Source organism: Pseudophryne corroboree, chromosome 8 (genome assembly GCF_028390025.1).
Source record: "Pseudophryne corroboree isolate aPseCor3 chromosome 8, aPseCor3.hap2, whole genome shotgun sequence".
NCBI lineage: Eukaryota > Metazoa > Chordata > Amphibia > Anura > Myobatrachidae > Pseudophryne > Pseudophryne corroboree.
The window spans coordinates 315,157,973-315,172,823 of NC_086451.1; the positions used below are offsets into that span (position 1 = coordinate 315,157,973).

The following is a 14,851-nucleotide window of genomic DNA, read 5'->3' on the forward strand; positions in this document are numbered from 1 at the left end:
TCCTACAGATGGAGCCTCGTTCATGTAGCCTTCTCTGGTGCACCATGGCGCACCGAGGTTTATTAGCATAAGCCTGTCATCTATTGTTCTCAGCTGCAATACAATACAGAGAGAACAATACAGCAGGGGATTAAGTCTGACAGCACTGGCTCAATGAATCCTATTAAAGGGATAGATGAGCAGGGCTCCATCTGTATGATGGTGACAACACAAATGTCAGTACAAACGGGACATTTCGCCAGAGCTATGGTTTGTTTAGTTTGATCAGCCTGAAATATCTTGACTGTAACGGGACATTTTGCACTGACACTTGCCATATATTCCCTGTGGCTTCAATTATAACAACAGACCTGACCGCATTACTAAACAGCCACCGAAACTTGTTTTTGCAGAATATGTAGTTCTCATCTGGAATTAAATACTACATAAACGTGCACGTGTTTAAAACAGAATACTGTATTTGATTATTTTGTGACAGAATGTTTAAGGGAAGCCATTATTGCTGACTGATGCAGATACTGTTCTAGGACACTGATACCTCACCCTTTCTATAAACACAGCTTCTGCCAAGATAAATAGCATGCAACAGAAATTCTATTGTGCAAAAAAAAGGTTTCATATGTTACAGTGTTTTAAAAGACACAATAAAAATGTATTGTATAGAAAACGTTTACAGATACAGGACTGTATTTATCATTGGTGGCAGTGATCCCGGAGCATTATACACTGTGGCTTATAGCAGCAATACACACTAAAGTGCAGACGCAATTTACTATGATGGGTCCCACTGTGTACTGCAGCGAAAACATCCCTTCTTACCGACATAGACTTGCTTTATACTGACAGCCTAACACCGCCGGCAAAAGGAGGAAGGGCCATGTGCGTGTGTGACTAAGGAACCACTTATAAGGTACATATGGTCTACCAGTACGTATGCTGTTGTGTGGCTTGCCGCTTGTTACTTGGATTCAAGACCAAAACTAAGGTGGTACTCTGCGGCCAGTAGCTCTATTGCGGAGACATCCGGAGCATCTAAGGGATCCTGCAACCTCTTCACTTCCCAGAGCCAACAGCCCCACCAGAGGCATGACCTCATGAGATCATGGGTTAAGGGGGTGGAGCTGGCACAGGACACACTGTCTCTGCACTGCTTGGATTCACTGCCCATAACAATCACACTGAAAAATGTACCTTTTTAATAAAGTAAATAGGTAAAAATATGGCAAAAACATGGCTATAAATACAGGGGGAAGAGGGTAGCTACTATCTTGTGTTTCTATCTATGCATTCATTACTACTGTATATAAGTTATACTAGTACTATGGACCTGGGTCCCCTCAGATGTATCTTAGCCCTGCAATACATACAGCGAGCAGGTGCTTCTGCTCTCCTGTTCTGTCCTGTTTGTCACCATCAGTAAAAACCTTTGGAGGGGTGCATGACAGGTCATTACTGATTATTATATAGACAATGTTCTGCTGTAGCAGGGGCCGTATATTGTGCTTGCCCCAAATGACAGATATTGCCATTCTATGGCACAGCTGAACTATATAGGTTTAGATGCAGCAAAACTGTGGTCAGGGGTTGTTCCCTGAAAACGTTTGGATGTAATAAAGGACATTTTAAATGAACTAGAAGTCTGATGAGTGCCGCCATGTTGCTTCTTATCTGTATGTGTCATGTAGATGGGATGGTGTGGGGGTAAGTTTAGCTGCCACTAAGGGAGCGACAATCAGCAATTTAGGGGCGCCAAAATGAAATTATATCTTTGCCCCCCCCAACTAAAAATATTGTGGTGCCCCTGTGCGTGCTACTGTAAATAATCCTCATTTCAACAATCTATCCCACAGTCTGCCAAACATCCACCACATCCCGCCTGTGGTATGTGACCGCTTCCACGTGTTCTAAGGTGTGTGAACAGGGCGTGCTTTTATCTTAGACTATGTAGAGTTAGCTTTATGAGCACAAATTTGCCATGAATAAAAGGTGTGTAAAATTCTATAGAATAATTGACTTAGGGCCTTATTCAGGTTTGTTAGCAAACCAAAAAAGTTAGCAATTGGGCAAAACCATGTTGCACTGCTGGTGGGGAAGATGTAACATGTGCAGAGAGATTTGGGTGGGATGTGTTCGACCTGAAATCTAAATTGCAGTGTAGACATAAATCTGCCAGTATTTGCCCTGCACAGAAACAATATAACCCACCCAAATCTAAATCTCTCTGCACATGTTACATCTGCCCCACCTGCAGTGCAACATGGTTTTGCCCAATTGCTAACTTTTTTGGTTTGCTAACAAACCTGAATAAGGCCCTAAGTCAATTATTATCAACATGGTTTTGCCCAATTGCTAACAAACTTGAATAACCCCCCTACGTCAGAAAAGCTTACGATAACAAAGTTATATATCAGAAGCACAACACACACAAAACAACAAACTTTCCATAAAAAACCCACATATAATTGATATAACCTGTATAAGAAAAATGGAATAAATCTAAAAGCATTTAATTACACAAACTGAAACATTAGATTGAGTTCCATTCCTCATACAATTGCTTTATGATATGAAGACGATAGTAAAGAAGATTCAGTTCTTTATAAAATCAAATTAACAGAGCCAGATAAACTCACAGCTTTAGTGTGCCATTTCATCCAGAATGACTAATGCAGTATTTGTATTAAGCTTAAATGCCGTTTTGGAAAGCTATGAAATAAATCAAATGATGTTCTTCATGTAATCTTGAAAGATGGCTCCCATTAGACATCCACCAAGCATAGTTGTTGGTTACAATCATTGACCAGAATGCTTATAAATGAATCAACTGAGGTAATGCTAGCCAAGCTGTCATCGTTTTTTACTAATCTACATTTTGAATTCACTTAAACTTTTCAAACCCTTTGGAACAGGTTCATCAATTCTCCATGCTCCAGACTGAAAGGAAAATGTCTCATGTGCTGAGGTTTTGCAATTGTTTTCCCTTGTGTCATTTGAATAAGCTTTGGAAGCAAAACAAAATGCCTCTATACGTTAGTGTTGAAGGATCTTGCATGTTAAGATAACAGATACAGGACACTGTATATGAGGTTACATTATGCTGCAATATAATGAATTAAAAGAACATAAAAATTATATATCTAGAACACATTCATGTGTAGTGGCCGGCAACTGATATCTGATCACTGATTGCTATTAGGTAACAATGGTTCCTTCTAAATGCCAAAAATATTACACTGGGATCCAAAGTTGTATACTGGTAAATGGGCAGTGCCTCACTGGGCTACATACCAAGTTTCGGAAGGGACCTGGAAATGCTGTTCTAGCTTCCCATTCACCGAAAAGCAGGGCAGTATCCCCAGACCTTGGGATGGGGGGAGGGGGTAAGAGTGATTGACTTTAGCGACCACACCCCCTGAATATGATCTTGCTAGTAACATTAATGTTACTAGATTGTTACCAAAAAATAATAAATTAATCTTTATATTTACCGTCTTTATCTATTATCTTCAGAGGTCACATTTAAATTACAGAACAAAACTCTGGAGTAAAAAGTCTATGGCAGGTGAGGCAGTGCCTGACCTAGCTAACTTTTCCGCACATCTCTGATCAAAAGGAGTTTATAGTGCTGCGCCTGTGTATAATATGCTTTGGCTCATATACTGCATGTAAATATTGCATGATTACTGAAGCGGGCATGGCCACGCCGCATCCAGAAAATAGTAATGAAAAATGCGTGACACCGCTGCTACTCCTCAGCAGCTGGCCTAGGCCCTGCAGCACCCCACCAACAGGTCTGGGCCCAGCACCCACCTCTTGGCACCTCTGTATATCACTATTTAAAGGAATCTAAGATGATTTGTCACTAAAAATCCTTAAAAAGCTTTGTTTAAGCACTAATGGTCTCTGTCAAGGACTTTCCTTGCAACAACAAAAACTTCCCATTCACAAGATAAAGCTGTTCCAAAGGTACTCAGCTCTTATAAATCTGAAGCCTTTTCCCTTTGGTTTTTTCTGACTCCACTATCACTTCCCTGCACCTATTCCAACAACTTCCATTTAGCTTGGCACTGATAAAAGAGTCTTCAAATTGTTTCCTCACCACCAAAGCTTCTCTTTTGCCAATTAGACCAGTGGAGCATTTCTGATGCCCATCTAGGCCTCATTCCCACAGGGTGTGGATGATTAGATCTACACTAAAAAGGTCTACAGTCAATAGGTCTACCACTAATGGTAGACATGCATTAGGTCGACAGAGTCAAAAGGTCAACAGGGTCAAAAGGTCGACATGGAATAGGTAGACAGTAGAAAAAGTAAACAGGGTCAAAAGGTCGACATGGAATAGGTAGACAGTAGAAAAAGTAAACTGGGTCAAAAGGTCGACATGGAATAGGTAGACAGTAGAAAAAGTAGACAGGGTCAAAAGGTCGACATGGAATAAATAGACAGTAGAAAAAGTAGACAGGGTCAAAAGGGTAAAAACGTTGACATGAAACAGGTAGACACAATTTTTTCTTTTTTTTTTGGTGTTTTGGCACTTTTCACCCACAAAAAAGCCCCATTATTGTACCGCGTCCCCTCGCATCTTCGAGCAAGGTGCCTCGCTCTGCTATCGCTGCACTCAGCACAGGTTACTATTCCCAATTTTAGTCCACGCGGATGGTAAAGTACGAAAAAATGGAAAAAAATGGAAAAAGCCTTCTGTCGACCATATATGTCAACCTTTTGAACCCATCAACCTTTTGAACATGTCGACCTTTTAAACTTTCTACTTTTACATGTCAACTTTTTGACCCTGTCGACTTAATGCATTTCTACCATTAGTTGAAAACCTATTGACTGTGGTCGATTTTAGTGTAGATTTATAGACCAGATACCAATCCCACATATGCCCAGCTAAAATTGTTAAAGACACTTGAAAAACAAATGCGTGTTTAAATGTGTTTTAGTTTTGCATTTCAAGGTGTCATGTTTTACAGGCATTCAGCTTTTTGCACAACTGGTAGTATTACATTAACCTATGAAAAAGAAGGTACATTGCATTCAAAAACTTTACCTATCATAGGGGAAGACGGGTACTAATTAACTGGTCCCAGATCTCTCCAGCGTGTGACATAATATTTTACATTGATTTTTTTTGGAGTGGTCAAGGCTATGCCTCCAGTATTCGGACACCTCCCTTAGGGGGTAATTCCAAGTTGATTGCAGCAGGATTTTTGTTAGCAATTGGACAAAACCATGTGCACTGCAGGAGAGGCAGATATAACATGTGCAGAGAGAGTTAGATTTGGGTGGGGTGTGTTCAATCTGCAATCTAATTTGCAATGTAAAAATAAAGCAGCCAGTATTTACCCTGCACAGAAACAATATAACCCACCCAAATCTAACTCTCTCTGCACATGTTATATCTGCCTTCCCTGCAGTGCACATGGTTTTGCCCAATTGCTATCAAAAATCCTGCTGCGATCAACTTGGAATAACCCCCTTAGTACCAGTCCCATGGATGTCTCAATAGCGCTGATGAGCACTTGAACCTGAAAACTCGATGAAATCTTCATATTTGTCAGTAGTTCTAAGTTATAAGAAAGTCCTGTGGCTAGTTAGACCAAAGTATATACCCACAGTATCAAATCACACTTTAATAACATTCAATAACAACACAATATTTACTACCATAATTCAGGCAATTACTACACATAGTTTAAAAATCGATTGTTTTATTGCTTTATCTGTATTTCAACTTTTTGAAGGGGTTTTAAATTCTTTACCCTCATAAACACTTCTCTCAACAGTAATCCCACAGAAATAATCATATCACACCAAATAAATGAAAAACAAAATGTAGCATAATAATTTAAACCTTGTCTGTATAAAGGAAAGACAATGTCCCTATAGACCCTTTCTTTCACCAGACACCGATTTTAAGTAGACTTTACCAAGAGGTTTTAATGATGTGATTTCAATGGTGCTATGGATTTATGAGATCGGAAATATATATATATATATATATATATATATATATATGACTTATTTTATTACATAGTCTTGTTTTAATATGAACTTGTAACTTTTAATAGAATGCATGTCCAACTATGTAATGTTTGCAAGTGTAGTGTACTCTTCTGAGATTTAGCACAATCCCTTCACTACAACTTTCTGTACTTTATATCCCATATCTTATTTACTGTGCTAATAAAAAATAAAAATAAAAACCAGAATGAAAATAGTTTGAAACCTGACAACTTCCCAGATGTATCCGGGATTATTCTGGATCAGTGTTACCTGCTGTGTGCTCCACTGACATCAGAAGTGCATGATGCTTTGCCTGTTTTTACACATAAATCAATAAAAAAAAATATATTGGTATTAATGAGCAATGAACATGAAGTGTACTCTTCACTCCTAGATACTTCAGGCAGTCATTTGTTACCTCTGAACAGTGTCCATATAATACAGCCTATAAATTCTTGTAGAACCAATGACATCAGATGCTATTATGCTACAGAAGTTTATGTTAAATGTTGGTCTCCATATTGCAATTTTTTTATTTTGTAAATAATCGCCCAAGTCCCCACGCTACCAAATTAGTTGAATTACCTTTCCTGAAACCCCAGTTTTTACAATAAGGTACTTTAGATATCTGTGTACCTCTAGACTGTGTTATAACCATTCAGCGCCTAGAGACTCAAAGCAAGGATAAAATGTATGGGATGCAGTTAATATCCCTGCGGTCAGAATACCAATGCCGTGATTCCGACCGCTGAGAATGCCAACAGCTGTGCCAGGGCTATTCTCACTTGTGGGTGTCCACGACACCCGTAGAGTGAGAATAGAACACATGGTGAGTGCAGCAAGCCCTTGAGCCCGCAGCTTGGTGGTGCAGCGAGCCCGCAATGGGCTTTCTAACACTCGCCCCGCAGACAACTTTCTGATGGCCGGGATCCCGGTGTCGGTATACTGACCTCCGAGATCCCGGCCGCCGGGATTCCATCCCCAACCTAATTGTATACCCAGCTTCTGATTGAATGGCTACGGAGTGTCCTGACAATCTGGAGTCATTTCTCATTTGGAGGAGTGTGTAGACTCCTGGTTCATCTGAAGATTTGAAATCTTTGTGGAAGCTGGCCAGAAGACTTCCAGTTAACTGTAATTATCATGACCTTTGTGAATAACGCAAAGAGAGGAGCCACTCACAGAAGTACTAGACTGGATCATTGGGGAGCAAGAGGATTCAAAACAATATATCATGACAGGGTGATTCCACGAAAACCGGGACAAAGTACTAAAAAATGTAAAATGTAAAATTATTTGTTATTTCAGTTTATTCTGAAGCACAAGATGTTAAATTAAGTGGCAGCACTAATTTTTTTTAACAAAAACACTTTTTTTTCACTAGATTAGCCGCTTCCACATATCCATGTGTTTCTCAGGCTAGTTGGATATGATTCTTTCACTTTCATTTAGAAGTAAAAAATGTTAAATTTTAACATGTTAGCAATAAAGCAAAGGCTATGTTGTATTCATTTATATTTTATGTTTGGGAATAATTGAAAACTACATCCCAATACCTTTTTGATTTTGCATAATATTAGGTTTCTTAAGCCTACTGTTAGCATGTAACCTGAGTTACCAAAACATGGATTTTTATTTTTTTTATAAGGGTAAATAATAATACAGCTAGTTTATACTTGTTTTTTTGTATACATTTGTCATGCATATTACTCAAATCTAAAGAAAAAATTTAATTCACATATAAATCATGAAAAATGCAATTAAATTCTGTAACCTGAGTTACCATGTAACCTGAGTTACAAGACAAGCTATTCATTTTATTACCAGTTTTTTAATGCAATATATTTGGATTTTTTTAGTGTAAGATACATATGAATTAACTGGACTAGTATAAACTGAAAAAAAAAATATTAGCTATCTTTATCTGTTTTGTAGAAGAATTACTGTAAGATGGCACTAACACCAGTGGAAAAAAAATGAGCTTTCACTGGGTGCAGCCTCAAGTGAGATTGTTCACAATATCTCTCTGGCATTCAGGGAAGCATCACACAATGGTTATTGAATCTGATGACCTAGACCATAGCAAAGAAACTAGTGTTGCTTACGTAGATAGAACACTAGCAGTACCAGAGTCTGTTAATGAGGTAAATATATGGTCAGATGGTCCCACCTCGCAATTTAAGAACAGATTCATTGTTGCAAGCTTGGAAGTACTAGAAAAATAGCACAGTAAAAGGATCAACTGGAATTACTTTTCAACGTCGCATGGAAAAGGGCCTGTAGATGGTATTGGAGGTACAACTAAACCCCAGGTTAGAAACTCTGTTCTGCAAAGGCACAATGTTGTATTTAATTCAAGCCAATTTGTACGTGCATACGAGAAAGTATCTGCTGTGAAAATTGTTGAAATGACTGCAGATAAGATAAAGAGCAGAAATGAGGAAATGCATTTGAACACATCTGATAATGCACCTTAATTTCTAAAGTCCATTGCCTGCATTTAGAAGAGTTTGAAACCAAAGGCTACATGTTAACAAAACATGCTACGTCTGTGAACAAGAGGTCCAGGAATAACTTTTACAAGGAAGTGTACGGTTCTTCTCCATCAGAAGATGAAGCCCAAGGTCAAGAACCAGATAGTGTTGAAGAAATCAAACCTGGAACGTATGTTCTTGTTACGTTTGATGGAGAGCGCAAAACATCATATCGATATGTTGCTGTTTGCCAGAGTGAATTGGAAGATGATGGTGAGGTCAAGATTATGTGTCTGAAGCTGGTTGGCAAAAGTGGCATGCGTTTTAAAGTAGATGATTCTAATGTATCATATGTGTCATATGATCATATCCTGTATCTTTTACCAACTCCAAGGCTAGTAATGCAAGGAAATAGAATGGTGTATGATTTTGATACAGAAATTTATGTGTATCAAAAGACCTAGGACCCAGAGAATGCGCTTCCATCAACATTTTTGCCTCATGTAACCTGAGTTACCATACCCTGTAACCTGAGTTACCAAGAATTTTTTTAATAAATAATTCATTTCTTATCATAAACATGTGTAATGTGTTATATCATCATCTATGATTTAGTGGCTTTTTCATAAATAAATTGTAGCAACTTCACACCTCAATAAGAGCAGAAATATTACATTATATGATCTTTAAAAAAAGCTGTGTCTTTTTAGTGTAACCTGAGTTACCACACAAAAACAATTTGTATTAATTTCTGTGCAATTATTTTTCATTGTTTGAACATTTGGAAATAAAGAAGAATGTAGTATTAGTAGGCTAATCATTATTTAGTACTCCTCAGCGTATTTTATGTGGTAAAAATATTGGTTTAAATGTCAACTTAGAGTGTCACTTGTAACCTGAGTTACCATGGAATCGCCCTGACAGTGGAAAACCCTTTAAAAAGATGATATTTCAGTGTCCTATATTCTATATTGTATTTAAATGTACTGTGAATACGGCAAGAAAATATTCCCTAGTATTTCTATTATTGTGAAATTAAAAATTCATTATTTAAAAGAATGTTATGTAATTGAAGATATTTAGACCAAAATGTTAACTTTATATTGTAAAGCAAAAGGAAAGTAAAACAGGGTTTCATTGGGACTTTTTTGGTATGGACACTAATACAGTATGCTAACTCCAGTTGTGCTTTTAATATTCTTTTACTTGCAAATGCTACTCCAAGTTTTCAATCTTTTCTCCATATGACCATTCTCATCCAAAACAATTATGTGTTTTCCAGATGTCAGTTAGAAGATATTAGAGTATTCGTGCTAAACCGAGAACCTGTATGATTCCAATTATGTTTGATAATGCATTGTGCAAGCTTGAAGTCCAAAAGGTAATAAATATATCATAACGACAAATTAAAAATACACCATGTGTAAGCAAAAGCATATCGCAGGACCCGCTGGGTAATCACATCAATGAGGCCTAGACAGTTTGTAAGATGCAGGAAATATATAGCAAAGTTCAAATGTTTCCCTCTCCCTGGTGGTTCTAGTGCAGCTGTAGCTGGTGCTTTCAGTCATTTCCTGTATTAAACCTATGCAAAGTGGAGAGCAAAACTGAATTGCTAACTGCTCCAATTAATCAAAAACAGGCATAGAGAGAAAAACATTCAAATGCATCTTGGAACTTTATAGTGTAAAAAAAAAATACATAAAGTGGTTTGCTCTTTCTATTAGTTCACCTAGGTCAGGCCTGGCCAACCTGTGGCTCTCCAGATGTTGTGAAACTACACATCCCAGCATGCCCTGCCAGAGTTTTAGCATTCCCTAATAGAAAAACTGTGGCAAAGCATGATGGGACTTGTAGTTTTACAACAGCTGGAGAGCCACAGGTTGGCCAGGCCTGACCTAGGTCACTGCACAGGCAACGCACAGCTGCACTAAAAGGGCAAGCAGTCTGATCTGAAGCAGAAACACAGTTACAATCATACATTTCTAACTTTTGAGCAGCGGTGGCTCCCAAGGTGTTGCTGAAGCGCAGTCCAAACATCGCCGGCCTGGACTCCCTGGCAGTTGGTGTGGCTCCCCTATTTTGAATTTTGAACTGCACTGCTGCCCCACCTCTGGATCAGCCACTGCCATACCTCCTAACTGTCCAGATTTTCGTGGGACAGTCCTGTTTTTTTGGGACTTTCTAGCTGTCCCACTTGCGGGCTGCAGTATCCCGCAGTGTGTGTGTGTGTGTGGGGGGGGGGGGGGGGGAGGCAAGGGTGTTCAGTGGCAAAAGCAGGATTTCTAGAGGGGGGTTTCCAAATGCAATCCACAATCTCCCGCTCTTCGAGCAAGTGTGGGAGTCCAGCCCTAGAACATATACATTTATGTGCCCATTAGTCTTTTTAAACACTAGTGTATGGTATTAACACTACAGATGGTCTATGGCATAGACTGTATCAAACATATTAAATGAATATATATGTGATCAGTAAAAGGTTAAACATCCCATAATAAATAAATACACAAACATAACAGAACCAGTAGAGACAGAACTGCACTTTCTAAGTACACATTCTCCCACCTTATGGTAAAACGCCTGCCTCTTCTTCCTGGCAGCTACTCTCTGGTCCAGTGCACTGACTGAGCACTCAGATCTACATACACAGCAAACTTTGTAGAAGTTTCTACCACTGGGCATGTGCTGCAGCTATGCTCTGTCCCTTGTACTGCATAATGTGGCGGTAGCTCTTGTAATCGTATTATATGCTATTGTTATATTTGACCTGCTGGCCAATTGGAGGGGAGTTTCCAGGCAACCAGAAACCCTCCCTGCGTTTGCCTATGGGGGGGCTGTTGGGAGGCTCCTGTCACTTGCTGCCCTGCTTAGCAGAGCAGCGGTGAATAGACACTGTGCACATGTATGTAATACAGCTACTGTCCTCCTGCACTATGCACTGTAATACAGCTACTGTCCTCCTGCACTATGCACTGTAATACAGCTAGTGTCCTCCTGCACTATGAACTGTAATACAACTACTGTCCTCTCTGTTCTGCAATATGACTCCAGAGTTAGAGGATTTGCAACACGAGAGGATGATGCAGGTTAAAACAAATGATGGTTTACGTACAAATACTATGTTTGGAGTCTACATGTGCAGAATGGGCCCTGCAATATTATTTTTTTCAAACCACCCCCCCTCCTTAGCCACGTGATTGGCAGGTGTTTGGGCGGTGGAGCAGGGGTGGCAACTGGGTCTTACAAAAAATTGGGGCATGTTGACCCCATTTTGTGGAAGTGCTGGGGCGAGGGTCTGCAGCATTAGACGCAGACTTCCTGGACCAACTGTCTAGATCGGGCCAGTCTGAGTAAGCTCCAGCTTATGCAGAGTGACAATAGCTAATACTATCATGAGTTGTGACTGATGGTCATGATGATGATCCAATGCTTCATCCTTGGACGCAGCACTCGAACTGTCGACCATGCAAATGGATACCCTAATTATTAATCATATTGAGCTGTACTATAAATTGATGAAAGTATGTCCTCCTGCACTATGTACTGTAATACAGCTATTGTCCTGCACTATGTACTGTAATATAGCTACTGTCCTCCTGCACTATGTACTGTAATACAGCTACTGTCCTCCTGCACTATGTATTGTAATACAGGTACAGCTACTGTCTTCCTGCACTATGTACTGTAATACAGCTACTGTCCTCCTGCACTATGAACTGTAATACAGCTACTGTCCTCCTGCACTATGTACTGTAATACAGCTACTGTCCTCCTGCACTATGTACTGTAATACAGCTACTGTCCTCCTGCACTATGTACTGTAATACAGCTACTGTCCTCCTGCACTATGTACTGTAATACAGCTACTGTCCTCCTGCACTATGTACTGTAATACAGATATTGTCCTCCTGCACTATGAACTGTATTACAGCTACTGTCCTCCTGCACTATGCTATTGTCCCCCTGCACTATGTACTGTAATACAGCTACTGTCCTCCTGCACTATGTACTGTAATACAGCTACTGTCCTCCTGCACTATGCTATTGTCCCCCTGCACTATGTACTGTAATACAGCTACTGTCCTCCTGCACTATGAACTGTAATACAGCTACTATCCTCCTGCACTATGAACTGTATTACAGCTACTGTCCTCCTGCACTATGTACTGTAATACAGCTACAGTCCTCCTGCACTATGAACTGTATTACAGCTACTGTCCTCCTGCACTATGCTATTGTCCCCCTGCACTATGAACTGTAATACAGCTACTGTCCTCCTGCACTATGTACTGTAATACAGCTACTGTCCTCCAGCACTATTCTATTGTCCCCCTGCACTATGAACTGTAATACAGCTACTGTCCTCCTGCACTATGTACTGTAATACAGCTACTGTCCTCCTGCACTATGCGATTAAGGCAAAAATGCGCACGCAATATTCTTTTTTTCAAACCACCCCCCCTCCTTAGCCACGTGATTGGCAGGTGTTTGGGCGGTGAAGCAGGGGTGGCAACTGGGTCTTACAAAAAATTGGGGCATGTTGACCCCATTTTGTGGAAGTGCTGGGGCGAGGGTCTGCAGCATTAGACGCAGACTTCCTGGACCAACTGTCTAGATCCGGCCAGTCTGAGTAAGCTCCAGCTTATGCAGAGTGACAATAGCTAATACTATCATGAGTTGTGACTGATGGTCATGATGATGATCCAATGCTTCATCCTTGGAAGCAGCACTCGAACTGTCGACCATGCATATGGATACCCTAATTATTAATCATATTGAGCTGTACTATAAATTGATGAAAGTATGTCCTCCTGCACTATGTACTGTAATACAGCTATTGTCCTGCACTATGTACTGTAATATAGCTACTGTCCTCCTGCACTATGTACTGTAATACAGCTACTGTCCTCCTGCACTATGTATTGTAATACAGCTACTGTCTTCCTGCACTATGTACTGTAATACAGCTACTGTCCTCCTGCACTATGTACTGTAATACAGCTATTGTCCTCCTGCACTATGTACTGTAATACAGCTACTGTCCTCCTGCACTATGTACTGTAATACAGCTACTGTCCTCCTGCACTAAGTACTGTAATACAGCTACTGTCCTCCTGCACTATGTACTGTAATACAGCTACTGTCCTCCTGCACTATGTACTGTGATACAGCTACTGTCCTCCAGCACTATGTACTGTAATACAGCTATTGTCCTCCTGCACTATGAACTGTATTACAGCTACTGTCCTCCTGCACTATGCTATTGTCCCCCTGCACTATGTACTGTAATACAGCTACTGTCCTCCTGCACTATGTACTGTAATACAGCTACTGTCCTCCTGCACTATGCTATTGTCCCCCTGCACTATGTACTGTAATACAGCTACTGTCCTCCTGCACTATGAACTGTAATACAGCTACTGTCCTCCTGCACTATGAACTGTATTACAGCTACTGTCCTCCTGCACTATGCTATTGTCCCCCTGCACTATGAACTGTAATACAGCTACTGTCCTCCTGCACTATGTACTGTAATACAGCTACTGTCCTCCAGCACTATTCTATTGTCCCCCTGCACTATGAACTGTAATACAGCTACTGTCCTCCTGCACTATGTACTGTAATACAGCTATTGTCCTGCACTATGTACTGTAATATAGCTACTGTCCTCCTGCACTATGTACTGTAATACAGCTACTGTCCTCCTGCACTATGTATTGTAATACAGCTACTGTCTTCCTGCACTATGTACTGTAATACAGCTACTGTCCTCCTGCACTATGTACTGTAATACAGCTACTGTCCTCCTGCACTATGTACTGTAATACAGCTACTGTCCCTGCACTATGAACTGTAATACAGCTACTGTCCTCCTGCACTATGTACTGTAATACAGCTACTGTCCTCCTGCACTATGTACTGTAATACAGCTACTGTCCTCCTGCACTATGTACTGTAATACAGCTACTGTCCTCCTGCACTATGTACTGTAATACAGCTACTGTCCTCCTGCACTATGAACTGTAATGCAGCTACTGTCCTCCTGCACTATGAACTGTAATACAGCTACTGTCCTCCTGCACTATGAACTGTAATACAGCTACTGTCCTCCTGCACTATGAACTGTAATGCAGCTACTGTCCTCCTGCACTATGAACTGTATTACAGCTACTGTCCTCCTGCACTATGCTATTGTCCCCCTGCACTATGAACTGTAATACAGCTACTGTCCTCCTGCACTATGTACTGTAATACAGCTACTGTCCTCCTGCACTATGTACTGTAATACAGCTACTGTCCTCCTGCACTATGTACTGTAATACAGCTACTGTCCTCCTGCACTATGTACTGTAATACAGCTACTGTCC

The 14,851-nt window shown here is 40.2% G+C and overlaps 1 protein-coding gene across 6 annotated transcripts in view; it reads right to left on the reverse strand.

Moving 5' to 3' along the window:
• AFF2 (ALF transcription elongation factor 2) overlaps positions 1 to 14,851 on the reverse strand; it is a 741,379-nt gene that overhangs the window by 693,001 nt on the left and 33,527 nt on the right. The gene's annotated exons all lie outside the window — the stretch shown is intronic.